The sequence below is a fragment of the Vespa velutina genome, chromosome 4 (genome assembly GCF_912470025.1).
Source record: "Vespa velutina chromosome 4, iVesVel2.1, whole genome shotgun sequence".
NCBI classification, from domain to species: domain Eukaryota; kingdom Metazoa; phylum Arthropoda; class Insecta; order Hymenoptera; family Vespidae; genus Vespa; species Vespa velutina.
In genome coordinates, this window is record NC_062191.1 from 3,860,216 (window position 1) to 3,882,639 (window position 22,424).

The 22,424-nt window shown below is 35.7% G+C and overlaps 1 long non-coding RNA gene across 1 annotated transcript in view; it reads left to right on the forward strand.

Moving 5' to 3' along the window:
- Window positions 1-17,086, forward strand: part of LOC124948397 — a 58,848-nt gene extending 41,762 nt beyond the window's left edge. Inside the window, exons 2-3 of the long non-coding RNA XR_007100712.1 lie at window positions 12,580-13,107; window positions 16,484-17,086. This is a non-coding gene — a long non-coding RNA (uncharacterized LOC124948397). The remainder of the gene's footprint in view (window positions 1-12,579; window positions 13,108-16,483) is intronic.
- Window positions 17,087-22,424: the final 5,338 nt, after the last annotated feature.

The following is a 22,424-nucleotide window of genomic DNA, read 5'->3' on the forward strand; positions in this document are numbered from 1 at the left end:
TTTCGCGGTGGTCAACGTTGATACTTGAACACGATGGAATCTTGAGAGATCTGAAGGTGAGCGATGCAGATGGTTAGAAAAAGTGGACTCGGTGCCGTGAGGGCGGATGGAATTTGATTCCCGGTGACGTATTAAATGCGTCAGTAGCACCCGGTGATGTCAGGGGGATTGCTTTAATCAGTAGATTAATTCGTCATGGCTGCGCCGCGTAGTACCGTCCTTTGTCGGCCACTCGTAAAATATGAGCCAACGTACATAATCAACTATTTGTGGTAATGAATATTATGCGCCGGAGAGCGTGTCATTAATAACACGTCGGAGCCGCGTTACGCGCCTTCATATATTTTTTTTTCTTTTTTTTTTCTTTTTTTTTCTTTTTTTTTTTGTATGTGTTTCTTTCTTCTCTCTTTTTTCCCCCTTTTTTTTCTCCCCCCTCCACTTTTTTTACACCTTTTCTCGCTTCTTTTACGCGAACGCCATATATTTAACACATGGACGTAATACACATCTATAAGTAATACGAGCTGAAAGTAGGTATAACGCCTACTTCGGGTTTATGTAAAGAAGGTATTAGGTAACTTGCGAATCAATTTTAGTATTTTATATTCGAGCGATCAAGTCAATTATTTTTTTTTCTTTCCTTTCTTTCTTCCTTTTCTTCTTTCTTTCTTTCTTTTTTGTTTCCTTTTTTTTTTCTTTTTTTTCTTCCTTTTTTTTTTCTTTTTTTTCTTTTTTTTTCTTTTTTTTTGTAATAATTACCTACTCAACATGACGCTTAGCTGAATTCAAATATATTTTAAGAATTTATTTTTAAGATCGATCGAATTTTTATAAGTAAGTTTTGAGTTAAGGCTACGCGAATAGTTCTAGAATTAGCGAGCGAGGTCAGTTGTGTGCTAAGCTTTGGGTCTTTAGAAAGGTTCGAAACGCTTGCTACCCTTCCTCTTTTACTCTTTCTCTCGCTCTCCCTTTATCTCATTCTCTCTCTCTCTCTCTCTCTCTCTCTCTTCTACTCTTCTCTTCTCTTTAGCCGCGTTGTCCTCATCGTGCACCCTCACCTCCCGTACGAGAACCCCTCACGGACAACTCCCGTAGCGAGAAGACAAATGAGCCTGAGGTGAGAACTTGCCCGATAAATACCAAAGGCGACACAGTGTTTGACCAGGGAGCATATAGCCTGCTGGAGGCAAGAAATACTGTGTTGGACGGTCCTTTCGCCCTATTCGAATCTCCCTGCGTCGTGTCCATGTTCCATTCTCGTTGCCGTTGCTACTACTTCTGTTACCGATACTTTGCCCCTATTTCTCCTTCAATCCTAACATCAATCTCTAACCTTTGACCTTCATGATCCTTCGATTCGAGATTCCACCCTTCTCTTATTCTCCTGCAACCATACCTATCCTTTTTATATCTTTTTCTTTTTCTTTTTTTTTTTCTTTCTTTTTTTTTTTTCTTTCTTTCTTTTATCAAATTATATACCTCGTTCTTACGATTAAGGATTTATTTATTTATTCTTTTTTTTTGTTTTCTATAAATCTTTAATACGGTGATTTTGAATCTTTTAATAGATTACAAAAATAAATTTCTACATCTTTTTGTTCGTTCGAGGGAAAAAAAAAAGAAAAAAAAAAGAAAAAAAAAAGAAGAAAAATTTTGTTTTCGATATAAAAGAAACATTGACAGTATGTGTGTGCGTGTGTGTGTATATGTGTCCTTTAATAGTTTAAATGCAGTTTTAGGAGAGTTTCTTCTCTCTCATACGAGCCACAAACCTTTACTTTATTCGTGGTGTCAGCTACGAGACTCATTTACCCTTTCGTATGAGATCGGTAGAAGAGGGTTTGCGGGTTGTACGAGAAAACCCCTTTTCTTCTCGGCCAAACCGTGTCCAGAGGTTGCATTAATTTCACGTATTTAATGAATACAATTTAAAGGTCCGTCCGGAAAGGCAAGCCGTTCCTCAACTCTGTCCGCTTCTTTATTGTCTTCTCCTTGTCTTTTATCTTTCCTTTCCCTCGCCCCCCCCGTCATCCCCCCCCTCTCTCTCTTTTCTTTTATAACAAAATATTATTTAGAATATTTACTAAATCATTAAAAGTTTATCAAGATTTTACCATTAAATCTTTAAATATTGAATACGTTAAAAAAGTTTTACATATAATTTCTTTAATAGATATCAATATAATTTGAACTAGTATAAATGTTATTATTATATTTAATATACTTCATACATCTACTGTAAATTAATCGAAATTAATTCGATTATATAGAAATGCATTTACGAGGAAAAATTTTTTCAAGAAAAATGTGTAACTAACGTTTGACACTAACTCGATGTTCGATCTCTCGTAAGAGATGGAAAGTTATCCAGTATAGTGAAAACTTTTTAGATTTTTTTCGCAAATTGCTGGAAAAGCGAGAGCTCAACGAGAGAGTAACTTTTGGGAATCGATGCGAAACGCCGCGTCTCTCGTCGGGTGTATTCAAAGCCGTTGTCGGTCGGAAGGCGTGTTTTCCAGCGAGTGAAAAAGTATTTTGTGCCTTTAGTCGAGGCACCGTCGGGCGCATCATTTTTCAACGGCGTCTTGAAGGATAGAGAGGGAAAGAGAGAGAGAGAGAGAGAGAGAGAGAGATAGAGAGAGAGAGAGAGAGAGAGGGAGAGAGAGAGAGAGAGAAAGGCCGCTGGCGACGTCAAACGTCAGCATCCACGGCACATCTCTTCTTCCTGTAATACCTCTTACTTCCTACACCCTCTTCGTTCCAAGGGGGTAAACTACATTACGCGTTTTATCCACCGGTTATGCCGGTAACATACTTTTACCTCGAAACGTTTTACTTCACGCTCGTGAACACGGAGAAAAATCCGCTTTACGTTGGACTTTATCAACGATGACAGTACGCTTTGTAATTTTTCATTCTTAGTATATGAGAGAGGAACAAAAACGAAACAAAAAAAAAAAAAAAACAAAAAATAAGATACCCTCTTAAATGTTAAATCCCTAACACCGTCGTTTTCATTTAACTACGTATTAACGTTGAAAGTTATGTATGTATGTTCTCGATTGTTTCAAGTAAAAGAAAAAAAGGAAAGGAAAAAAACAAACAAACAAACAAAACAAAAAATTTACATTAGAATTAAAATCTCTCAACTGATATCATTACGATCAAATTATGATAATTATGATACTTGTTTTGCGACAGGAATATGAAGAAAAAAAAAAAAAAGAAAGAAACAAAATGTACACAGTTTTTTTTTTTTTTTTTTTTTAATATTATACTTACGAATACAAATAATAATAACCAATCAAGATTATTAATATCTCGCCGACGTTAATTAGCGAACATCCATTGGAAAAGTTAACTGTGTGTTTGAGATTTAATATTAAAAGAAAAAAAAAAAAAAAAAGAAGAAAAAAAAGGAAAAGAAAAGATGAAGTGAAAATAAAAATGAAAAAACAAAAAAAAAAAAATTTTTTTTAAATTAATAATATTCACCAATAAGGATATAATATATATTTGCGAGAAGACTGTGAAAAACTGAAAAAAAACAAAAAAAAAAAAAAAAAAGAAAAAAGATAAAAGAACGATTCGCATAATCCGTAATCATAATTCAAGGTGGCTTCTCTCGACGTTGGGATCGCGGCGTTACTTTTTGTAACCGATGACTGGCGTCGTCGGTCCGTCACGTTTCCCCGTCCATCTCCTGAAATCACGACTCCGACGGTGTGCGCCGGAATTTTATGTAAAATCCGATGCGCCTGTTAGTTTATGCGGGCAGCATACATTGGCGGTGGTCCGACGAAGAACGTGCTTCACGTACCAAGCCCTCACGTACTTTTCCAACCCCCTTCACCCTTCGCTCTCCTTCCTAAACCATCCACCCTCCACCCTTATTCCCTTCCCTCCCCTCCTCCTTCTTTCAACCCCTTTTTCTCTTATTTCTTTCCCTCGATCTTTGGAAGGATAGTAAAGCTTTCGTTTCAAATCGAACTGTCCTCGATATTTTTCTTGCGTTCTCTTTTTCCGATCAAAAAAAGAAAATCGAAAATCATATTCACAATTTGATCTTTCTTCGTTCTCTTATCTTCCATTAAGATTATGTATAGGTAACTATGTTTCTTGAATCTCGTCTTTATGTTATGATATCTTTGAATTGATTGATTGATATGAGAGATGTAAAGAATGATTGATAGTAAAATTTTTCTAAGATGTTTTAGTCTTAAATATGTAAGGAAGATGAAGTTTAAAAAATTATACAGATATCTTATAGTTGTTTTAAATAAAATCAAAAAAATTATTTGTAACGTATTAATAAAATAGCTCGTGATAAATGTTATCTCGAATTTACGAAGGATTTTTAATTAATAAGTTTTTATTTTAATGAAAGTAATAGCGATGAAAGCGTTGTTAATTATCGTAAAAATGTATTTATAATAGTAAAACTTGTGATTATAAGTAATGTACTTATAGAAATGTAAATTTCTGCTTACTTTTACTATTACATTGCATTTATGCGTTGAAAGCTTCGTCTGGACTAAATTCTTTACGATCAAACATCTAACTTGCGACGTAAATGATTTGAAATATTTAATATCGCTGATTTATGCTAGTTATGTTCCTTTTTAAACAATTCCGATCCTTATAGACAATAAATTATTTTCATTCTATAGCGCATTTAACAGATATTCATTCGTTTTTTATTTATTCAAAATTACATTACATTTTATATTATCAATTTGAAATAAAGCAATTATACATAAATTACGATAATGGAGGTTCCGCAAGATCCAATATGAGCTTCAAACGTTTAACGTTTAATAAGGAGCAATCAACGAGTGTCAAGGGTAACTTTCAAACAAGTTTTTCTCGTTTCTTTTTTTTCTTTTTTTCTTTTTTTTTTTTTTTTTTAACTCCGTTCAAGCCTACCCCGGAGGGGGTAACCACTCTTCGGATGCTGTATAGCCATAAAGACTCGTCTCTGACTTTGGTGATAGATGGGACTTTAACCTGCTTATACGTGTCTTGTACTATTTCTTCAATTAAACAATTGTCTTCAAATTTAGCCATCCTACTACTCCTTCTCTCTCTCTCTCTCTCTCTCTCTCTCTCTCTTTTATTTTCTCTTGACTACCAGCATAAGTATTCTATTCTCAATTTGATACACTAGTTTTCTCAATATCTATGTCATTTCACGTTTATTTTCTAATTAGATACGTTCAATAATATTCATTATCGTTAAATAAAATTATTAATAAATATCGAAGGAGCTTAAATGTAATATAAATAAGAGAAAATCAAAGAGAAACACAGAGGAAAAAGTAAAATTGTATATAAAGAAAAAACAAAACAAAAAAAAAAAAAGAGAAAAAGAAAAAATATGTAATAACGTGAATTAAATTTTGTTCACGTTTGTATTAATTTTTTCATTTTGTTTTGCTACGTTATTTAATATCTTTTTGTATATATATATATATATATATATATATATATATATATATATATATATATATATACGTATCTATTATCGTTGACGTAAAAATATTTTTTCTTTTTTTTTTTTTTTTCTTTTTTTGTCCTTTTTACAAAATATCACTCCGCTTCTTTCCTTTCATTGAAATCGTCGTATATCTTGTCATTTTGTTTGAAAAGTTCTTCGTAGCTCGGTGGATTCGCGAAACGAAAGATAGCTAACTCGCCTTCGTAGGATTTACGACGTTAAATTGCGCGCGATACGGTACTGTAGCACGAAATCGGTGCTTGGTCTCGAAACGACGATTACGTGACGTCTGATGAGACCAATGTAATTACTCTCGATATCAAGGAAGCTCTTTGCCGTTTTGCATACTTATGATTCGATTCGCTCGGCACGCGTACGAATAGCTACGGACTTAACATAAATATTCAAACGTTTTCGCGTGGTAGGTGATATATGGATAAATAACGATTTTAAGAATAGAAGGGAAGGATTTGCGTGTGAATATATTTTTTCCTTATAAAACTAATGTAAATTTTAACGAAACGACCGAAATGTTGATATAATAAGGATTTTTATATTTGGAAAAGAGAAAAAACCAAAAAAAAAAAAAAAAAAAAATGAGAACGAAAAATTATTTAATAAAATACGAAATCATTCGTTTGATCATTATTATAATATAAATCGTTTCAACGTGGATTGAATTAATTCATTCGAATTTTTTTTTTTTTTCTTTTTTTTTTTTTTTTCGACAATTATATACAAATCATACAAATATATTATATTATATTTGAGTTATATCGAAGAATAAAAGTTAAATTTAAAAAAATAAGATCATCAATTCGATTATCATAAATTATTTTGATTTATTATCCATTATTATTGAACGACATATATTCTATTTAACGTCACTTTCGATCTCTCGACGATTTCTAACTCTTCCCATGGCACCTAACGAGTACAACTTTTTCAAGGAAAAAAAAAAAAAAAGAAAAAAGAAAAAAAAAGAAGAAAAAAGAAAAAAAAGGTAGGAGGTCGGAAAAAGCAGATCAATTTTCCCAAGAGCACTTTTGTAGATTATCTCTGTCGGTCAGGATGTGGAAAATCACCGCGGCAAATCCATGACGCACAATCATTTTCATGTACCTATCTACGATGTAAATATCTCGCCTAGTCACGGCGTGCATTGAACGCGTTGAAAAAGTTCACGCAAGTGTAGGACTAATCCTTGCTATTACGGCTAGCGGTAGTACGGTTAACGTAATTACAAGGTATGCGCGAGCTCGAGAAGAAACGCTTCGAGAAGCGCGAAGGAAGAATGATGATCCGAAGTGGTCGTTGCCTGGATATTTTTCTTTTTTTCCCCCCTTACACCCCCCCTCCCCGTTTTGTTTTCTTTTTTTTTTCTTTTCATTCATTTTTTTATTTTCTTTTTTTTTTTTTTTATTTTATTTTATTTTTTTTTTTTATTTTCTTTTTTTCTTTCGTTTCAGATATACTGAGAAAAGTCAAGGTTGAACAGTGTTGGTTGAAAACCTGCCGTCGGTTGTTGTTGGTTGTTATTACTGTTGCTCAAAATGGGAGGAGTCACGTTCTAGTTATCCTTCGAATACTCGGATCTCCGACCGGTGTATTTGACTAATCGAACGTCAAACGTTAATAAGGGAGTACCGATTACGGGAACTATTTTCTTTTTCTTCGATTGTTAAATCGTTATTATAATAGATAAGTATGTGGGTGCTATTCCATTCATACATTTATATATTATACACATGTTGATACTCGAATATCCATTTATCTTTTTTTTTTTTGAATCGTTAAAGTTAAATTAAAGAAAAGATAAAGGAGGATCTTGTAGCATTTTTAAATGCTAATATCTGTTAGATAAGATAAATATTTATAATGCAATGGAATGTTATTTTAATTGTTATTACGTGTAAACGCGTTAAATGACGCGATCCTATCGACGCGTTTCAAGTTTATCATATTTCCATTTGTTTAACGTTAAAGAGAAATTTCTGATTTCTATAAAGGTAAAGATATTCAGAGCGAAATAACGAACCGAGAGTGGTTGGTATCTCTTAGATAAATCGCGACGCGATTTTGTTCCATTAAGCGACAGTGGAAGGAAATTAGATTTGTTAACGCTTAGCGTGCTATGGAAGTGTATGTATTTCTGTACGTAGGATACAATTAAAGTTAATTACCACGTCGTACGTGGACACGCCGCGATGACTTTCGCACGAGCGTTCCTACTCGCCTATTTTCCGCTGCATTCTTCTCCTGGTTGCTTTGTGAAACGGTGAATCAACTATCTGCAACGAAAAGAAAGAGATTCGATCGTTCTCATTCTCTCTCTCTCTCTCTCTATTTCTCTCTCTCTCTCTCTGTCTCTCTCTCTCATTTTACAAATTTGTAACTTCGTTCGCAAGCAAAACGTCATAAGACTTTGTTATATTTTTCTTATTTTTCTTATTTTTCTTTCTTTTTCTTTGTTTCTTTTCTTTTTTTTTTTAACTTTCATTTATGCCACATCAAACGCTAATAATTATTGCTCAATTATTTACTTTCTCGATCGTACGAAGAATTTAAAAAAGTTCAGAAGCAATTACATTAAGCCGATATAATTTTTACATAATATCTATTAAAATGATATGACGAAAATTATCATTCATTGTATATATAATTAAATGAAAATAGTTATTATTGTTTATCTTGTTCTCATCGAATTATAACTATTTGATGAATAATTACATTGATCGTTTAACGAATTCGTCTATATGATCTATCATTTGATATTTTTCTATTTTGTGTTTGACTTTATCAATATAATAAATTAAAAATAATCGAGTGATAGAAAAATTTCATCTGCGTTTTTGCGAACGACAGTCAGTCAGTCAGTCAGACAGACAGACAGGCAGGCAGGCAGGCAGGCAGGCAGGCAGACAGGCAAGCAGGGAGGCAGCGATCGTTCGAAAGGACGGACGACATAGCGAACGACGGAGAATAAAAAAAGTTTCCCGCGATAACTTTCAACCGTGACTAGTTTTTTTCCTTTTCTTTCTTTTTTTTTCGTCCTTTTTTCTTCATCTTCTTTTTTTGTTTTTTTTTTTTTTGTTTTTTTTTGTTTTCTATTCCTTTTTTCCTCGTCCTTTTTGTTCTTTCTTTCTTTCTTTCTTTCTTTTTTTTTTCCTCTTTTACTTCGCCTCTCTCATACTGTTTCCTTCCGCTTGACTTTAACCGGCACGCAATTACGGATCTGTCTCCCCGCACTCGGCAAAAAGCGGGGAGAATATTTCCGTGAGCTTGCTCTAAAGCAGAAAGAAACAAGAAAAGGGAACGGAACGGAGAAGAGGAAAAAAGAAAAGATAAACAGACGGAATGAGAGAAAGAGAGAGAGAGAGAGAGAGAAAGAGAAGCAAGGAAAAGAAAACGGTAGGTTTTACGTAAAATCCGTCGAAGAGGAAAACAGTTGGTTGGTTTTACCGCTCGTTGTTAGTTTTCTTTTCTTTTCTCTTTCTCTCTCTCTCTCTTTTTTTTTTTTTTTGCTCCTGAACTCCGTGATTATCGATAATTACGTAATAGACGTAAAAGTTACAAGAGAGAGAAGAAGAAACAAATATATATATATATATATATATATATATATATATATAGGCGATTAGAAAAGGAGAAAAAGAGGAAGGCAGTAGTCTCGATCTTTTTCTGCTTCTTTTTGAACTCTCCACGAAGCGAATTACAAAAGACGAGAAAGGTGGCGAATGGTAAGAAGCAAAAGAGAATGAAAGAAAGACAAAGTCAGAGAGAGAGAGAGAGAGAGAGAGAGAGAGAGATAGATAGAGAAAGAGAGAGAAAGATAGACAGGTCCGGCCACTCGCATTTGCAAGTAGATTATCATTCCGAGAAGAGGGGCAGGAACTTCCTCCTCCCCGTCCGAAAACAACTGGGCAACGTCTTTGTGCCTGACGTTTGACAAATAAGAAACGAGGTCCAGCCGTATCATTACCCATCCTTCGCGGTGGATTCGGCCGTGGTCGGACCCAGGGCATCCTTAAAAACTCCTTCGGCGATCTAATAACGTCGAGGACGCGCCGCCTCATTACTCAAGTCGAAGCTCTTCGTGGGGGAAAGACTGAGAGAGTGAGTGAGTGAATGAATGAGAGAGAGAGAGAGAGAGTGAGAGAGAGAGAGAGAGAGATAGATAGAGGGCGGGAGGGAGAAAGAGGGAGCCTTCACCCTATTACGACCGGTTGCATGTTACGGCTGCCGCAACGCGACCGAACCACTCCGATTCACGTAGAATTCGCGAAAGTTGCTTGCTTTTTTATTTCCTTTCCTTTTTTTCTTTTTTCTTTTTTTACCTTTTCTTTTCTCTTTTTTCTTTTTTTTTTTTTTTTTCTTTCTTTCTTTCTTTTACCTTTCTTTTTTTTCGAACCATGCATACACGATCCTTTTAATATGCTCGGGTTTTCTTCTTTTGGTATTTTTTTCTCGTCCTCTCCCCTCCCCCCCCTCCCCTCTCCACCCACCCCCGCCCCTTTCTCCCTTTCTCGTGCTTTAGTCGCAAAAAAGATATGGCCAATTTTCAGAATTATAATACGCGTCGACTGGATTCGTACATATATTCTCATACGTACGTATGAGAAGGAATTAACAATTCTTCTTCTTCTTCTTCGTCTTCTTCTTCCATCTTTCTTTTTTTTCTTCTTTCTCTTAAAGTAAATAAGAAAAAATATTTGGATATACAATACAATAGGAAAGGGACCCACGATGAATTCAATGTTATTACATACAAAAGGAAGACATTATTATTAAACGTTTTTTTCATCTTTTTTTTTTTTTTTTTATATTACTCTTTTTTTTTTCGTTTCTTCCTTCTTTTTTCGTTCATCTTTTTTCTTCTCTTTTTTTTTTTCTTTTTTGTTTTGTTTTTAACATCGAACAAGTTTAAGGAACAAATTGGAGATCCGTTAGTAGTTGCACGTAATCTTAAGGAATAAGAGGAGATGGGTATATGGACGGAATCGTGTATGGAGACATTAATTTCTTACTTGAAAACTTGAGACATGAATTAATAGCATCGTGGACCTCCTTCCTCCTAGGCATGTCGCCGACAGGATTCCCTGTTATTACCTTGAACATTCTACAAAATAATTTTTTCTCTCGTGGATAAGATTAATGGCCCGCCCGGTAAGAACCTCAATAGGGATCTCGCTTTGCAAATTAATCTCGAACATTTCTTTAATATGCGTTTATAACGTTTTGTACTTTCGAGAGGGCAGTTTTACCATCGAGACCACCGTTATCAATTTTTCTTTCTTTCTTTTTTTTTTTTTTTCTTTTTTTTTTTTTTTTTATTCTTTTCTTTTTTTTATAAGGATAGGATATCGAAAGCTTCGAATCTTTTGATTCTTTTTTTCATTTTTTTTTTGTTTTTTTTTTGTTTTTAACAGAACGTCATGCTTTGGATATCAGCGTTCACTTTTTCTTAGATAAACTAAAATAAAGTTGTTGATGGTTTTTTTTTTTTTTTTTTTTTTTTTTTTTTTATATATATATATATATATATATTTAGTTTTTATATTTAGTTTTTATACTTAGTCAGTTTCCACGGAGAACAAAAAAAGATTATCGCACAGAAAATATTTAATACGGTATGATGGTAATCGCAGAGAGGTGTGAGACGAGGTAAACGAATCGAGTAATAGTAAAATTGACTGTAACGATATTGCTATTCGCTTTAATCATCGCAGTTTCACGTTTCTCCAACGTTCAACCGAGAACTTGAACGTATTAATGCAATGGTACTTCAACGGCGATGCTGACTTTATCATTTACTTGTGACGTTTAGCGACGGTTAACGAAGCGTAGTTACGTATCTCGTAAATTCGAAGAACTGAGAAGGAGCAAACAAGGTGTTAACTTAAACTTAAATATTTCTTGTGCTTTGTAATTCAGTAAATTTTCTTTATTCTTTTATTCTTTTATCTTTTTAACGTTCGCTTAATTTTTGAAATTATCAACGTAGTGAAATAGATGAATCGTAAAACAAAAAATCGTATATACGCGATAGATAAACGTAGCCTTACTAACGAGAAAAAAAAAATAATGAAACGAAGAAAAAAAAAAAATAAAGAAAATGAAGTAGAAGTCACGAAATCTTCTAAGGTAATGGTAATTCGACTTTAATCGGGGAGCAAACGGCGACGATTTATCAGAATCGCACGGTAGCGTGCAGGAGCGTTTAAAAATTCTCCGGCGTCCATCGCGTGGCCTCCTACGGGCTTGCACCACCTCCTCGCTTCATCCTCCAACGACGCATGCAGCGGTCCCTGTAAATTTAGACGGTGTCGTTTCCACATCCTGTTTCACTGTTTTCCACCAAATAATTTCAGCTTCATTCTTCATTTAGCTTGGCACAAACTGCCGCAAACAACCGCCGTGGTGCACGGTAAAGAGAACGGGGAAGGTGGTTAGGGGTGGTTAAGGGTGGAAAAAGGGGGTGGGGATAGCCAAGTCGTCCGGAGTCCGCCCGCACCAGCCGCATTTATATTAAAATACTAAGAAAAACTTCCTACGCCGTCACCACTCCGCCACCAACTTCCCTCTTTCGACCGTCTCCACCCCCTAGGAATCGTTAATTTTCTGCTTCCATTCGCTTCTCGTAAATCCCCGTGCCCCGGCGCGCACGCGAAAATAATACGAGAAGGAAATGTTGACCATTATTTTCAGAGTTCGCAACGCCTTCATTAAAAATTATGATTTCGAGTTGAACGAGAACGGCTCTGTACGCGACACGGATACGTCCGCCCGATTTCATCCCTCGCGTAATCCCTTACCATACCTACGTCAGAATTGAAGAATTATTATTGGCGCGAGTTAGGGTGAATACACCGATTTACGCGTTTCTCTTTTTATCAATGATCCATCCATTTTTTTGTCTTCTTTTTTTTTTTTCTTCTTCTACAATACTCTCCATCTTTCCTAAGTTTCACGTTTAACAACATTGTTTTCTATATGAATAATACATAAAAAAGAAAAAAAAAAAAATTACAAGTACGCAAGCATATACTTTCACTTTTTTTTTCTTTTTATATTCTTTCAAGGAAACATCATAATGATTAGCCCTTTGGTCACCCAGTACGATGAAATTGAGCTTTCGTGGGATTCAACCGGTGCATCATTAAGAGACCCCCTACATGCGGAACTTTTCCTATTCTATAGGCTAAAAGGAAGCATGGATATTCTTTAATAACGAAGGGTAGATCCTACATCTATCGATCGAAAATAAATTTTTCTTTGTCTTCCGTGTCATCGTATATCTAACAACGAGCGAATTATTATTTCGAAATGGAAAATATCAAAGATATATCTTAATTCGAAATAAAATAACGATATATAACAATAATAATAATTACTTATTGTTCACGTCAAAACAATTTTCAAGCATTTTTAAACACGAACGAGTTTGCCACATAGGCATAGTTACTTTCTTGACACCGTATATAATCGATGTGGTAAACCACCGACAACTTCAGGAGAGGTAGCAGTGGAGGGATCACGCTACATTACGTTCCATTATCTCACATTCGCTTTTTCAAAGAGGACATAAGAGCGCAGGACCGTACACAAAGGTACGTACCGCCCGAGGAATTAAAACTCGTTCCATCCTCTTCTACGTTCTTTCTCTTTCTATCACTCTTTACTTCCCCCCCCCCACCTCCCGCCCAACCACCACCACACCCCCACCGCCCAACCTATCCAACCCCACGAGTCCCCCTCTTTCACTTCGCTAACGTTCCTTGGACTTTCGTACATTCATCCACGAGCGTGAACCACCTACGCGCATCCGTTCGTCCTCGGATCTACCTACCGCCGCGGTTAACCGAGAATAAAGACGCTCCGGTGACAAAAGGAGCGTCTCTGAAGAGACAACAAAATATGATAAATGATCTGCGAAAAGAAAGAAAGAAAGAAAGAAAAAAAGAAAGGAAAAAAGAAAAAATACAAGATATTAAGAGGGAGGTTAGGGAGAAAGGAGTCGCTTTTAGTTCCGTGTTTGCGACCGACTTTGTATTTGGATTATACGGAAGAGAGAAAGCGCGCGCCCGAGATAGAAAGAGAGAGAGAGAGAGACAGAAAGGATTAGATGGATTTTCATAATTACGATCATAAAACAATTCTCGTTTTTAAACGTACGATCGAACGTAACTCATAATAGACGATATTTTTTTTTTTGAAAAATCATTTTTCAAATAAGATATACCAATGCATCGGATTTATAATATTACATTACGATCATTTATTTTTCTTTGAAATTTCTCTCCTTTGTCATTTCTTCGTATATCGAAAAATTTTTGTTGGCTATTACATTGAGGAAAAAAGAAAGAAGGAAAAACAAAAAACAAAAAAAAAAAAAAGAAAAAACGAAAAAAAAAAAAACAAGATAGAAAAAAGAAGCTATTACTTTTTGAAGGTAAAAAAAGAAAAAGAAATGAAAGAATAGACAATTATATAGGTATCGGACGAAAGGGAGAAGAAGGTTTATCATGAAGTTTCATTATGAAGTACGAAGGTTCACGAAGGTTCATCTAGTCTAAGCATTCGCTCGGTTTTCCTCGAAAGTAAATGCCGAAGATATCCGTTATCAAGGACCATGAGAAAAATTGAGTAGAATGCTTAAAGGTATTCCCTTCCTCCCTTCGCTATTCCCTATCCAGAGAAAATCCTCTCCCTTTTGGTTGAACCTTACTTCTTTGTGAAAGAAATTCTTACTCCCTACGCCAATGGCTCTCTCCCCCTCTCTCCCCCTCCTCCTCCTCTCACTCTCTCTCTCTCTCTCTCTCTCTCTTTCTCTCTTACAGCTTTTTATGGGGAACCAATAATGAACTTTTTTTCGGTATAAAACTTGATTTGTAGCTCTCTCTCTCTCTCTCTCTCTCTCTCTCTCTCTCTCTCTTTTTCTCTTGCTCTTGCTCTTTCTTTTTTTTTCTTACTTTCAAGTAAACGCGTAACCATCGTCGTGTCCTCTCATCGTCGCGGTAGGGCGAAAAATGTCTCGTTTTCGCCTAGCTGATATCACTCGCGGCATTGCTCATTACTCACAGCGTCTTATCGCCTTTTACCCCCCATCGAGAGGCATCGTCGTGTCGGCTCCTTTCTGTATGTCCTTCCTTCTTCTACCACAAACCCACCTCTTTTACTTCCCTCTGACCTCTCATACTACTTCCCGCTCATCTCATTTTTTCCCTACTCTCTTTCCCCTTCTCACCCTCTATTTCTCTCTCTCTCTCTCTCTCTCTCTTTCTCTCCCTTTCTCTCTTTTAAACTCTTGTTTAGAGCTCTCTTTCCATCGAGATTACATGCGACGATCGCGAACGAATTTTATTTCCCTTAGTCGTACCGAATTTCTCATTCCTTGTCACGTATCTACTTCGATAAGAGAGAACGAAAGTTTCGGGTGATTCTACTTACGCGTAGAATTTTATGCGAGTCTATCAACAAGAAGGAACTCATTTTAAAAATCTTTTATATTAGACATATTCTTTTTTCCTTTTTTTTTTTGTTTTTGTTTTTGTTTTTCTTCCTCTTTTTTTTTTTTTATAGAGAGATACGAATAAATCAATATTATCAGGATGATAAACAGGTATTACCTCGAATCCACTCGTTTAAAATCATTCGTATGTTAAACGCGCGCTGATGGTTCCTGATAATACGTGCGATATATCTTTTAATATTTCTCTATTTTTCGTTTGTTTATTTTCCGATGTAATTTTCCGATGTAGCCGAGAGGAGACCTACTGATCGATTAGGTTTTCGAATAAAAATTTTTAATCTCGAGATAGAACAGATTAATCGTACGGATATTATCTAATCTGTTAAGTTAATCCTCATCTCATTAAATTGAATTGATTCTATCTAATTAACGACGGAATAAAAACAAGGAACGAAAATGTATCTAAATACGTCAGAATTTGTTTTACAAGAAGTTAACAATGTCCGATCGTTAAATGCCTCGAAGAAAATTCGATTATGTGACAACTTGGGAAAATGTACGATCGCAAATTCTTCCTTCGGTAATACGATCGCATTAATCATAGCCAGTGCAATCTCACTTTTAAGTTTTCTTCGAACTATCGAGCTTTCCCTACCATTTTCCTTATTCTCGACAGTGGAAAGCCGTGTTCACGATAGCATATAGATTCTTTATCCATCGTGTCCTTTTTTCCTTTACGAAGATAACCTTCGTTCCTTCATTCGTTCGTTCGTTCATTCGTTCCTTTCTTTCTTTCTTTCTTTCTTCCTTCCTTCTTTTAGTCGAACCCCTCGATCGAGCATGTACTTCTCTTTCCGCAGATTCTTCTTTGGATTCGCAGCTTCCCTCTTAAACCACGCTACTCATTCAACTCCTATCTCTCCCCATTACCAGATTTCGTTAAAGCTCGCTTCGAATCCAGTCTCTTTCTGTCTCTCTCACTCTCTCTCTCTTTCTCTCTCTCTCTCTCTCTCTCTCTCTCTCTCTCTCTCTTTCTCTCTTTACTTATACTTTTATTCTTTCTCATTTCTTTTCCTACTCCTTCGGTAGATCAATAATTGATAACTTTACTCGAACCCTACCAACAGCCATTTTGTGGAATATTTTTTCAAATGTAATTATTAGACCTATCGCATTTATTTCTTCTATAATTATCAAAGATAACAATAGTATAATATTATATTTATAGATATAGTCTCATATGATGGATGAATTATCTCTTAATCATAGGAAAGAAATAAAAAAGAAGGAAAAGAAATGAAACAAAAATAAAAAGAAAAACAATGTATTATCGAATGATTTTAAAAATGTGATTTATTTCGATGATTTATTCATTTAAATATCATATATATATATATATATATATCATTGAAACCCCCCCCCCACACCATCGTGATATCATTAACGAAATCGTAAATGTAATCCCGATCGAGTACGTTGAAATTCTTTTTTGTTTTTTTTTTTCTTTCGACCAGATTACCTACCGCAGTTTATATCTCGTAAAGATGGGCGCGGTAATTCCGGCTTTCTTCCGTGGGCCACACCACCGACTTCAAGATAGGAACCAATAAGTATCGAAGCTTGAGGGAAGGAGTAAAAAGGGAGTAGGAAAAGCAAGTTCTTCAGTATTTCTTATCAGCGAATTAACAGCCGTTGCTACCTCATCAGTGATAGCAGTCGTTGGCCTCCTTACTCCATCGAGCGACGATGATGAGCCAACGTCATGGGAAGTGGCAGGTGTCAATCGCTGTCTGTCTCATTCTCTGAAAAGGAGAAATTTATCCTTAAACGATTTCCATGTTATAATATTCAGATGATATCGTTTGTTAATTCGAAATTTCAACTGTAAACTTGACGAATCCTGACAAATTTTTTCGATTAATAACACAAATTTTTTCTTTTTCTTTTTCTTTTTTTTTTTTCTTTTCTTCTCACTTGATAAGTATCATTATAATAATGGGCTTATGATAATTTCACATATGATCGTTAAGAATGAGATTTGTCGAATCTCAAATAATAGATATTGCATTTTAATATTTTCATTTAATTCGATGCCCTCAGTAAATGTAGAAATTTCAATGGACAAAGTAGATATAATATAAATAAAGTGATTGTGTATGCGTTTGTAATTTTCTTCTTCAAGACCTATAACTTCTCCTTTTTAATTAAAGGTACTTTCTATTCATTCCGCAGACCGCCACGCCCGCTGCAAAAGTTACGGTAGGTCATTTCGTACTTCCCGAAAATGGTTGCTCACGCGAACTGCTTTTGCTGAAATCTTCCTTCATTGAATGCCTTTAGTTCGTTTCTTTAATCGATTTTAAACATTCATATATATATTTATATATATATATATGTAAAAGTTTATTAATATTTGTATAATCTAACATTGTCCGATAGCAAAGATTGTCCAGATTTTAATAGAAATTTTTAAGATTATTAAAAATTACATTATTTTTTTTTTTTAATAATTGATAAAAAAAAAATTTTATGATTTATCAATGATGACAAATTGGAAATGATTAAAATCAGTGTTGAGTCTCTATCGATCGGGATTTTTTTGTTTTCTTTTTCTCTTTTTTTTTTTTTCTTTTTTTATAATCGTCAATGTAAACTCTACAGAACTTGACATAAGAGCTAAGCAAACAGTAATATGTAAATATACGTCTTAATGCGTATATGATCGATTGTTTGCCTTGTTAAAGCATATAGTATAATCCGGTCATATTACTCATTGACTTTTCGACGCCGCCGATAGGTGCATATAAACGAGTGTTATTTTCACAATTACTATACATTACAATCTGATCTTTTTATTGACATTTGATATAGATCAAATAATAGTACGAATCCTATATCGAATTAAAGAATGAATAATTTTTTCTAACCATTGTCTTTCTCTTTCCTTTTTATTTCTTTTTTTTTTCTTTTTTTCTTTTTTTATTCTTTTATTTTTTTTTTCCCACGAACACAACAATCTCGACACATAGAATTATTATGAACGTTATTTATTTAATAATAATATTAAAATTGATACGAAATAAGGTATACACGTGTGTTTTATTTTCGATCATATTTATGCAATTATTTAAATCAATGTTAAAATTGAATTAATTTAAATAAAATTCAATTCATTTATATTGACTTCTTGTAATTTAATTCTATTCTTGTAAGTAGAGTAGCCGAGGTTCAGGAAAAGCGGAATGTAAAATTGCGATGAGCAAAAAAGGATACAAAGTGAAACGTAAGCGGAAAGACAAACGCGACGGTGAAACGTCGAAGGAAAAGAAAAAGGGTAAGAACGTAACGGCGGAGCGAAGGAAGGAAAAATCCGTTAACATTAATTCCACCGTTACTATCTCTCTCTCTCTCCCTCTCTCTCTCTCTCTCTCTCTCTCTCTCTCTCTTACTCCTTGGAATCGGCTAAACCTTGGTCGCTTTTTACGTAGACGTAAAAAACGCGCGTAAAGGACACGGAATCGTAGGAAGCGAAGGAGAAACGAGAGAAACGAGAGAAAAAGAGAGAGAGAGAGAGAGAGAGAAAGAGAGAGAACTATCAAAAGATAGATAGAGAGAGGGAGTGAGAGATGGTCGAAGAGAAGCTAGAGGAGACGGACGCCTCCGCAAGAGTGATGGATGAACGTGGGCCGGTTTCTCGAGACGAGCTTCGCCAGACTGACATGTTTATACGAAGCCTGTTTGTAAAGGTGCCCGTAGCTTTGCTTTCGTGCCCCTCTTTTGTATATACGTCCTGGGCAAAGTGCGTTGCTTACGATTTATCCGGCGTGTACGTCTACTCTTCGAACTTCCATATATACATATGTATATGTATATATATATATATATACATATATATATATATATATATATATATATATATATATATATATATATAGGATACATATATCTACCCCATTCTCAGCGCATCTTCAACGAACGTACCTCCAGCAAACACATCGAGTAGTCACCAAAAGGAGAAACGGATAAGAGGAACGCCGTATAGGGAGGTCCCATAAACGGGAAATAATATAGTTGTGTGATTAATTAAAGTTGACGTTTATCGTGACCACCTACGACGACAGCTTTCAAAACGCGAACGTCTTTCTGACAGGAGGCCTTACGACCATTGTCCCTTGTATCAACCCTTCGACGAACGAACGAATATACGTTCTTCTCTAACATTCAGGAGAGTTTTTGGTCTTGATCTCTCTTCTTACGTAGCATACTTTCGCTTGTATCATCACAGATAAATAGGCATAATTATTCTCGCGAAGATTAATTTTGATTTCTCTTTTAACTATTCTTTATATCATTCTCAATGAAATTGTATTATACTTTTCGTGAATAGATATTGTTATAATCTATTGTATTCAAATATTTTTCATGTATTCGAAAGAAAATATAAATATCGTCGATCACTTCTTATTATCATATATTAGATAATAAATCGTTATAAATTTGAATTGGAAAGAGAAGTCTTTTCGAGAAATCTTTTCAAATCTTTAGAACGATAGAAAGAGGAGAAGAAGTAATCTTGAGGATGTAAAGTGAGAAAAGGTGAAAGTTAAGGAGATAGAGAGAAATAGAGAAATAGATAGAAGGAGAGAGACAGAGAGAGAGAGAGAGAGAGAGAGAGAGAGAGAAAGCTAGAGATAGAGAAGGTGGATGCATCCACGTGATCTTGGATGCAGAATGATGCTTTCTACGGTGGTATGGGATAAGGGACGTAGCGTACGGTAGCAACCCTCCTGTGACGTATGGCGTGTCGTCACGAAGTGTCACTTAAAGTACTGGATGAGAAAACGTTCGTGAGAGAGAAAGTAAAAAGAAATATAAAGAGAAAGAGAGACGAAAAGCTGACGCCTCCTAAGACCGGCGGGAGCTGTCTGACGCCGCTGACGGCGCATTGTTGCCAGGGAAATCAGACGAAAAGGCGCGATAACTAACCGCATAATAAATGAAGTGTTCACAGTGGCGCGCGTCGCGATGCTCGCCAACGGTATAGTGAAACGTCGCCGACGTCGTCGTCGTCGTCGTCGTCGTAGTCGTAGTCATAGTCGTTGTCGTCGTCATCGTTGTCGTTGTGACGGTGATACGTGAGGGATCGTCCTCGCTTTTCAGCTTCTTCTTTCGAACATACCAAATCCTCTTCTTACCCCTTCCTTTCTCTTTTACTTTCTTTTTTTCCTTCATCTTCTCTTTTTCATCGTTCGTTCGTTCATTCGTTCGTTCGATTTTGGAGAAAATTTTGTCACAGGGCAAGAAAGAAAGGATACATTTTGACGATTAGAAAATCATCATTGTAGATATTTTTCAGATAAGACGAATAATTATATATCATAGATATAACGTGAAATTTTTACTATGATTTTTCTTTCGACAAAAAAAAAAAAAAGAACAAAAAAAGAAAGGAAAAAAAGAAAAAGAAAAAGCATCAAGAAGAAAACATCGAATTGATTTATTTTTATTAAATTTAACGCATTTACAATAATCAAGTATCTAATGATTAAATTGTTTCATAATAAATAACTCGATATAATATGTCGATGAAAATAAAATTTATAATACCTATTACGACGAAGTATTATATATATATATTTTCATAAATCAAATGCAAACGATTTAAATACTTTCGGCAAAATCTCGGAACCAACGAGGGAATCTTCTTCCTCCGTAAGTATCGCGTGAAAGAATAGCGAACGGGTAATGGTGGTTCGGGGATTGAATTTTGAGGGAGGAAGCGAAACGCGGTGGAGAGGCGCCAAAAAGAGTTTGAAACTGCGCGGGCGCCCCTATATTATAAATATCAGGCATGAAAGATGGCGCAGACAGCAGCAGGGAGGCCGCTATGCTGGGGACGCCTGGGTAAAGGAGTGGAACAGAACCGGAATTAGCATAATCAGAATAATTTCCACCAGCTGACAGCGCCCTCATTCTTTTTCCTGCGACGCGATTCTTCCGCTGCTTTATTTCCCGTTGTTTTCCGCCTTCCGCTTCTTTCCTCTTCTTTCCTCATTCCCAACTTTCTCTCTCTCTCTCTCTCTCTCTCTCTCTGTCTCTCTCTCTTTGTCTCTTTTACCCCCCACCCTTTTACTTCGGACTTTCTCGCTTTTCTGTAAGCTCTTTCGTAAACCACATTCGGTGCATTCCATTTCGACTGGAAGAAGAAACACACGACTCATTCGCCATCTATTTTATTCAGTGAAATAACACAGGAAGTCCTAGCCCCTTTTCCAGGGTCGCGCTAAGGGTGATCGTCTCTATTCGACGGAAACGAATTATTCGTGGGTGGTTAGGCGAATCCGTAAGACTTGGGCTACTTGTTGCTAAGCACGATCTTATCCATTTAGAGTTTCTAAATCGGGGATAATAAATATTACGTAGGAGATATCTAATCCATGTACAATCATTTTTTTTTTTTTTTTTCTTTTATATTATCTCATACACATGGATTGATTTTGTTGATGTATCTGTAATCGTTTGATACGATTCAAATTATTATCATTAAAAAAATCTAATGTTAACGGTAATGATACTTAACACTTTTCCAATTGGATTTTAATCAATGAAATGCAATTGAGTTGATCAAAAAAGGAATGATTGCAAATGATTTTCTATTTGCAAGTTCCATGTTAGATATTTCAAAAGATGAGAGACAGACGAGGCATGTACTTTGAAAGTAATGCTTGCATAAGATAGCAAGTTGGAAAAGAGAGAAAGAATAAAGATGGGAAATTTCGGGTAGAGGATGTCGTTTTACCGAGTAGAAGCGAGTATAGCGAGAATTTAATGCCAGCGATTTGTTAGATCGATTTCGCCGGAAAGATGCTACCAGAAAGTTGCAGGTCACGTATAGTTCGGATACTTGCCGCGGTATGGCGCCTTCTGCTGCCCTCTGCTTCCGCCATTCACCTCTACCGCCTCGAGGCCCCCCCTTCTCGAATATATCAAAGTTCATGCGTTTCTACCTAATATCACTCGCGTGCAGGGACATGCTGCCCCTTTCCTTCTTCGTCTCTTTCACTCTCTCTTTCTCTCTCTCTCTCTCTCTCTCTCTCATTCTCTCTCTCTCTCATTCTCTGTCTCTCTCATTCTCTTATTCTATCACTCGCTCACTCTCTTTCTCTCTCTCTCTCTCTCTCTCTCTCTCTCTCTCTCTCTCTCTCTCTCTTACTCTTTCTCTTTCCCTTTCTCTCTCTCTCTCTCTCTCTCTCTCTCTCTCTCTCTCTCTCTATCTCTCTCATACACCAGGCCACGCCAAGGCAACCAAGTTGCCGCTTCACGTGCCGACGACCCTCTTCTTCTTGTTCTTTTCTTCTTCTTCTCTTCTGATCTTTATTCATTCTTTCGCCTCGCCCATTTCAATTTTTCTACGTTTTAACTGTAGAAACCGACCCCACCGGTTCACTTCCCGAC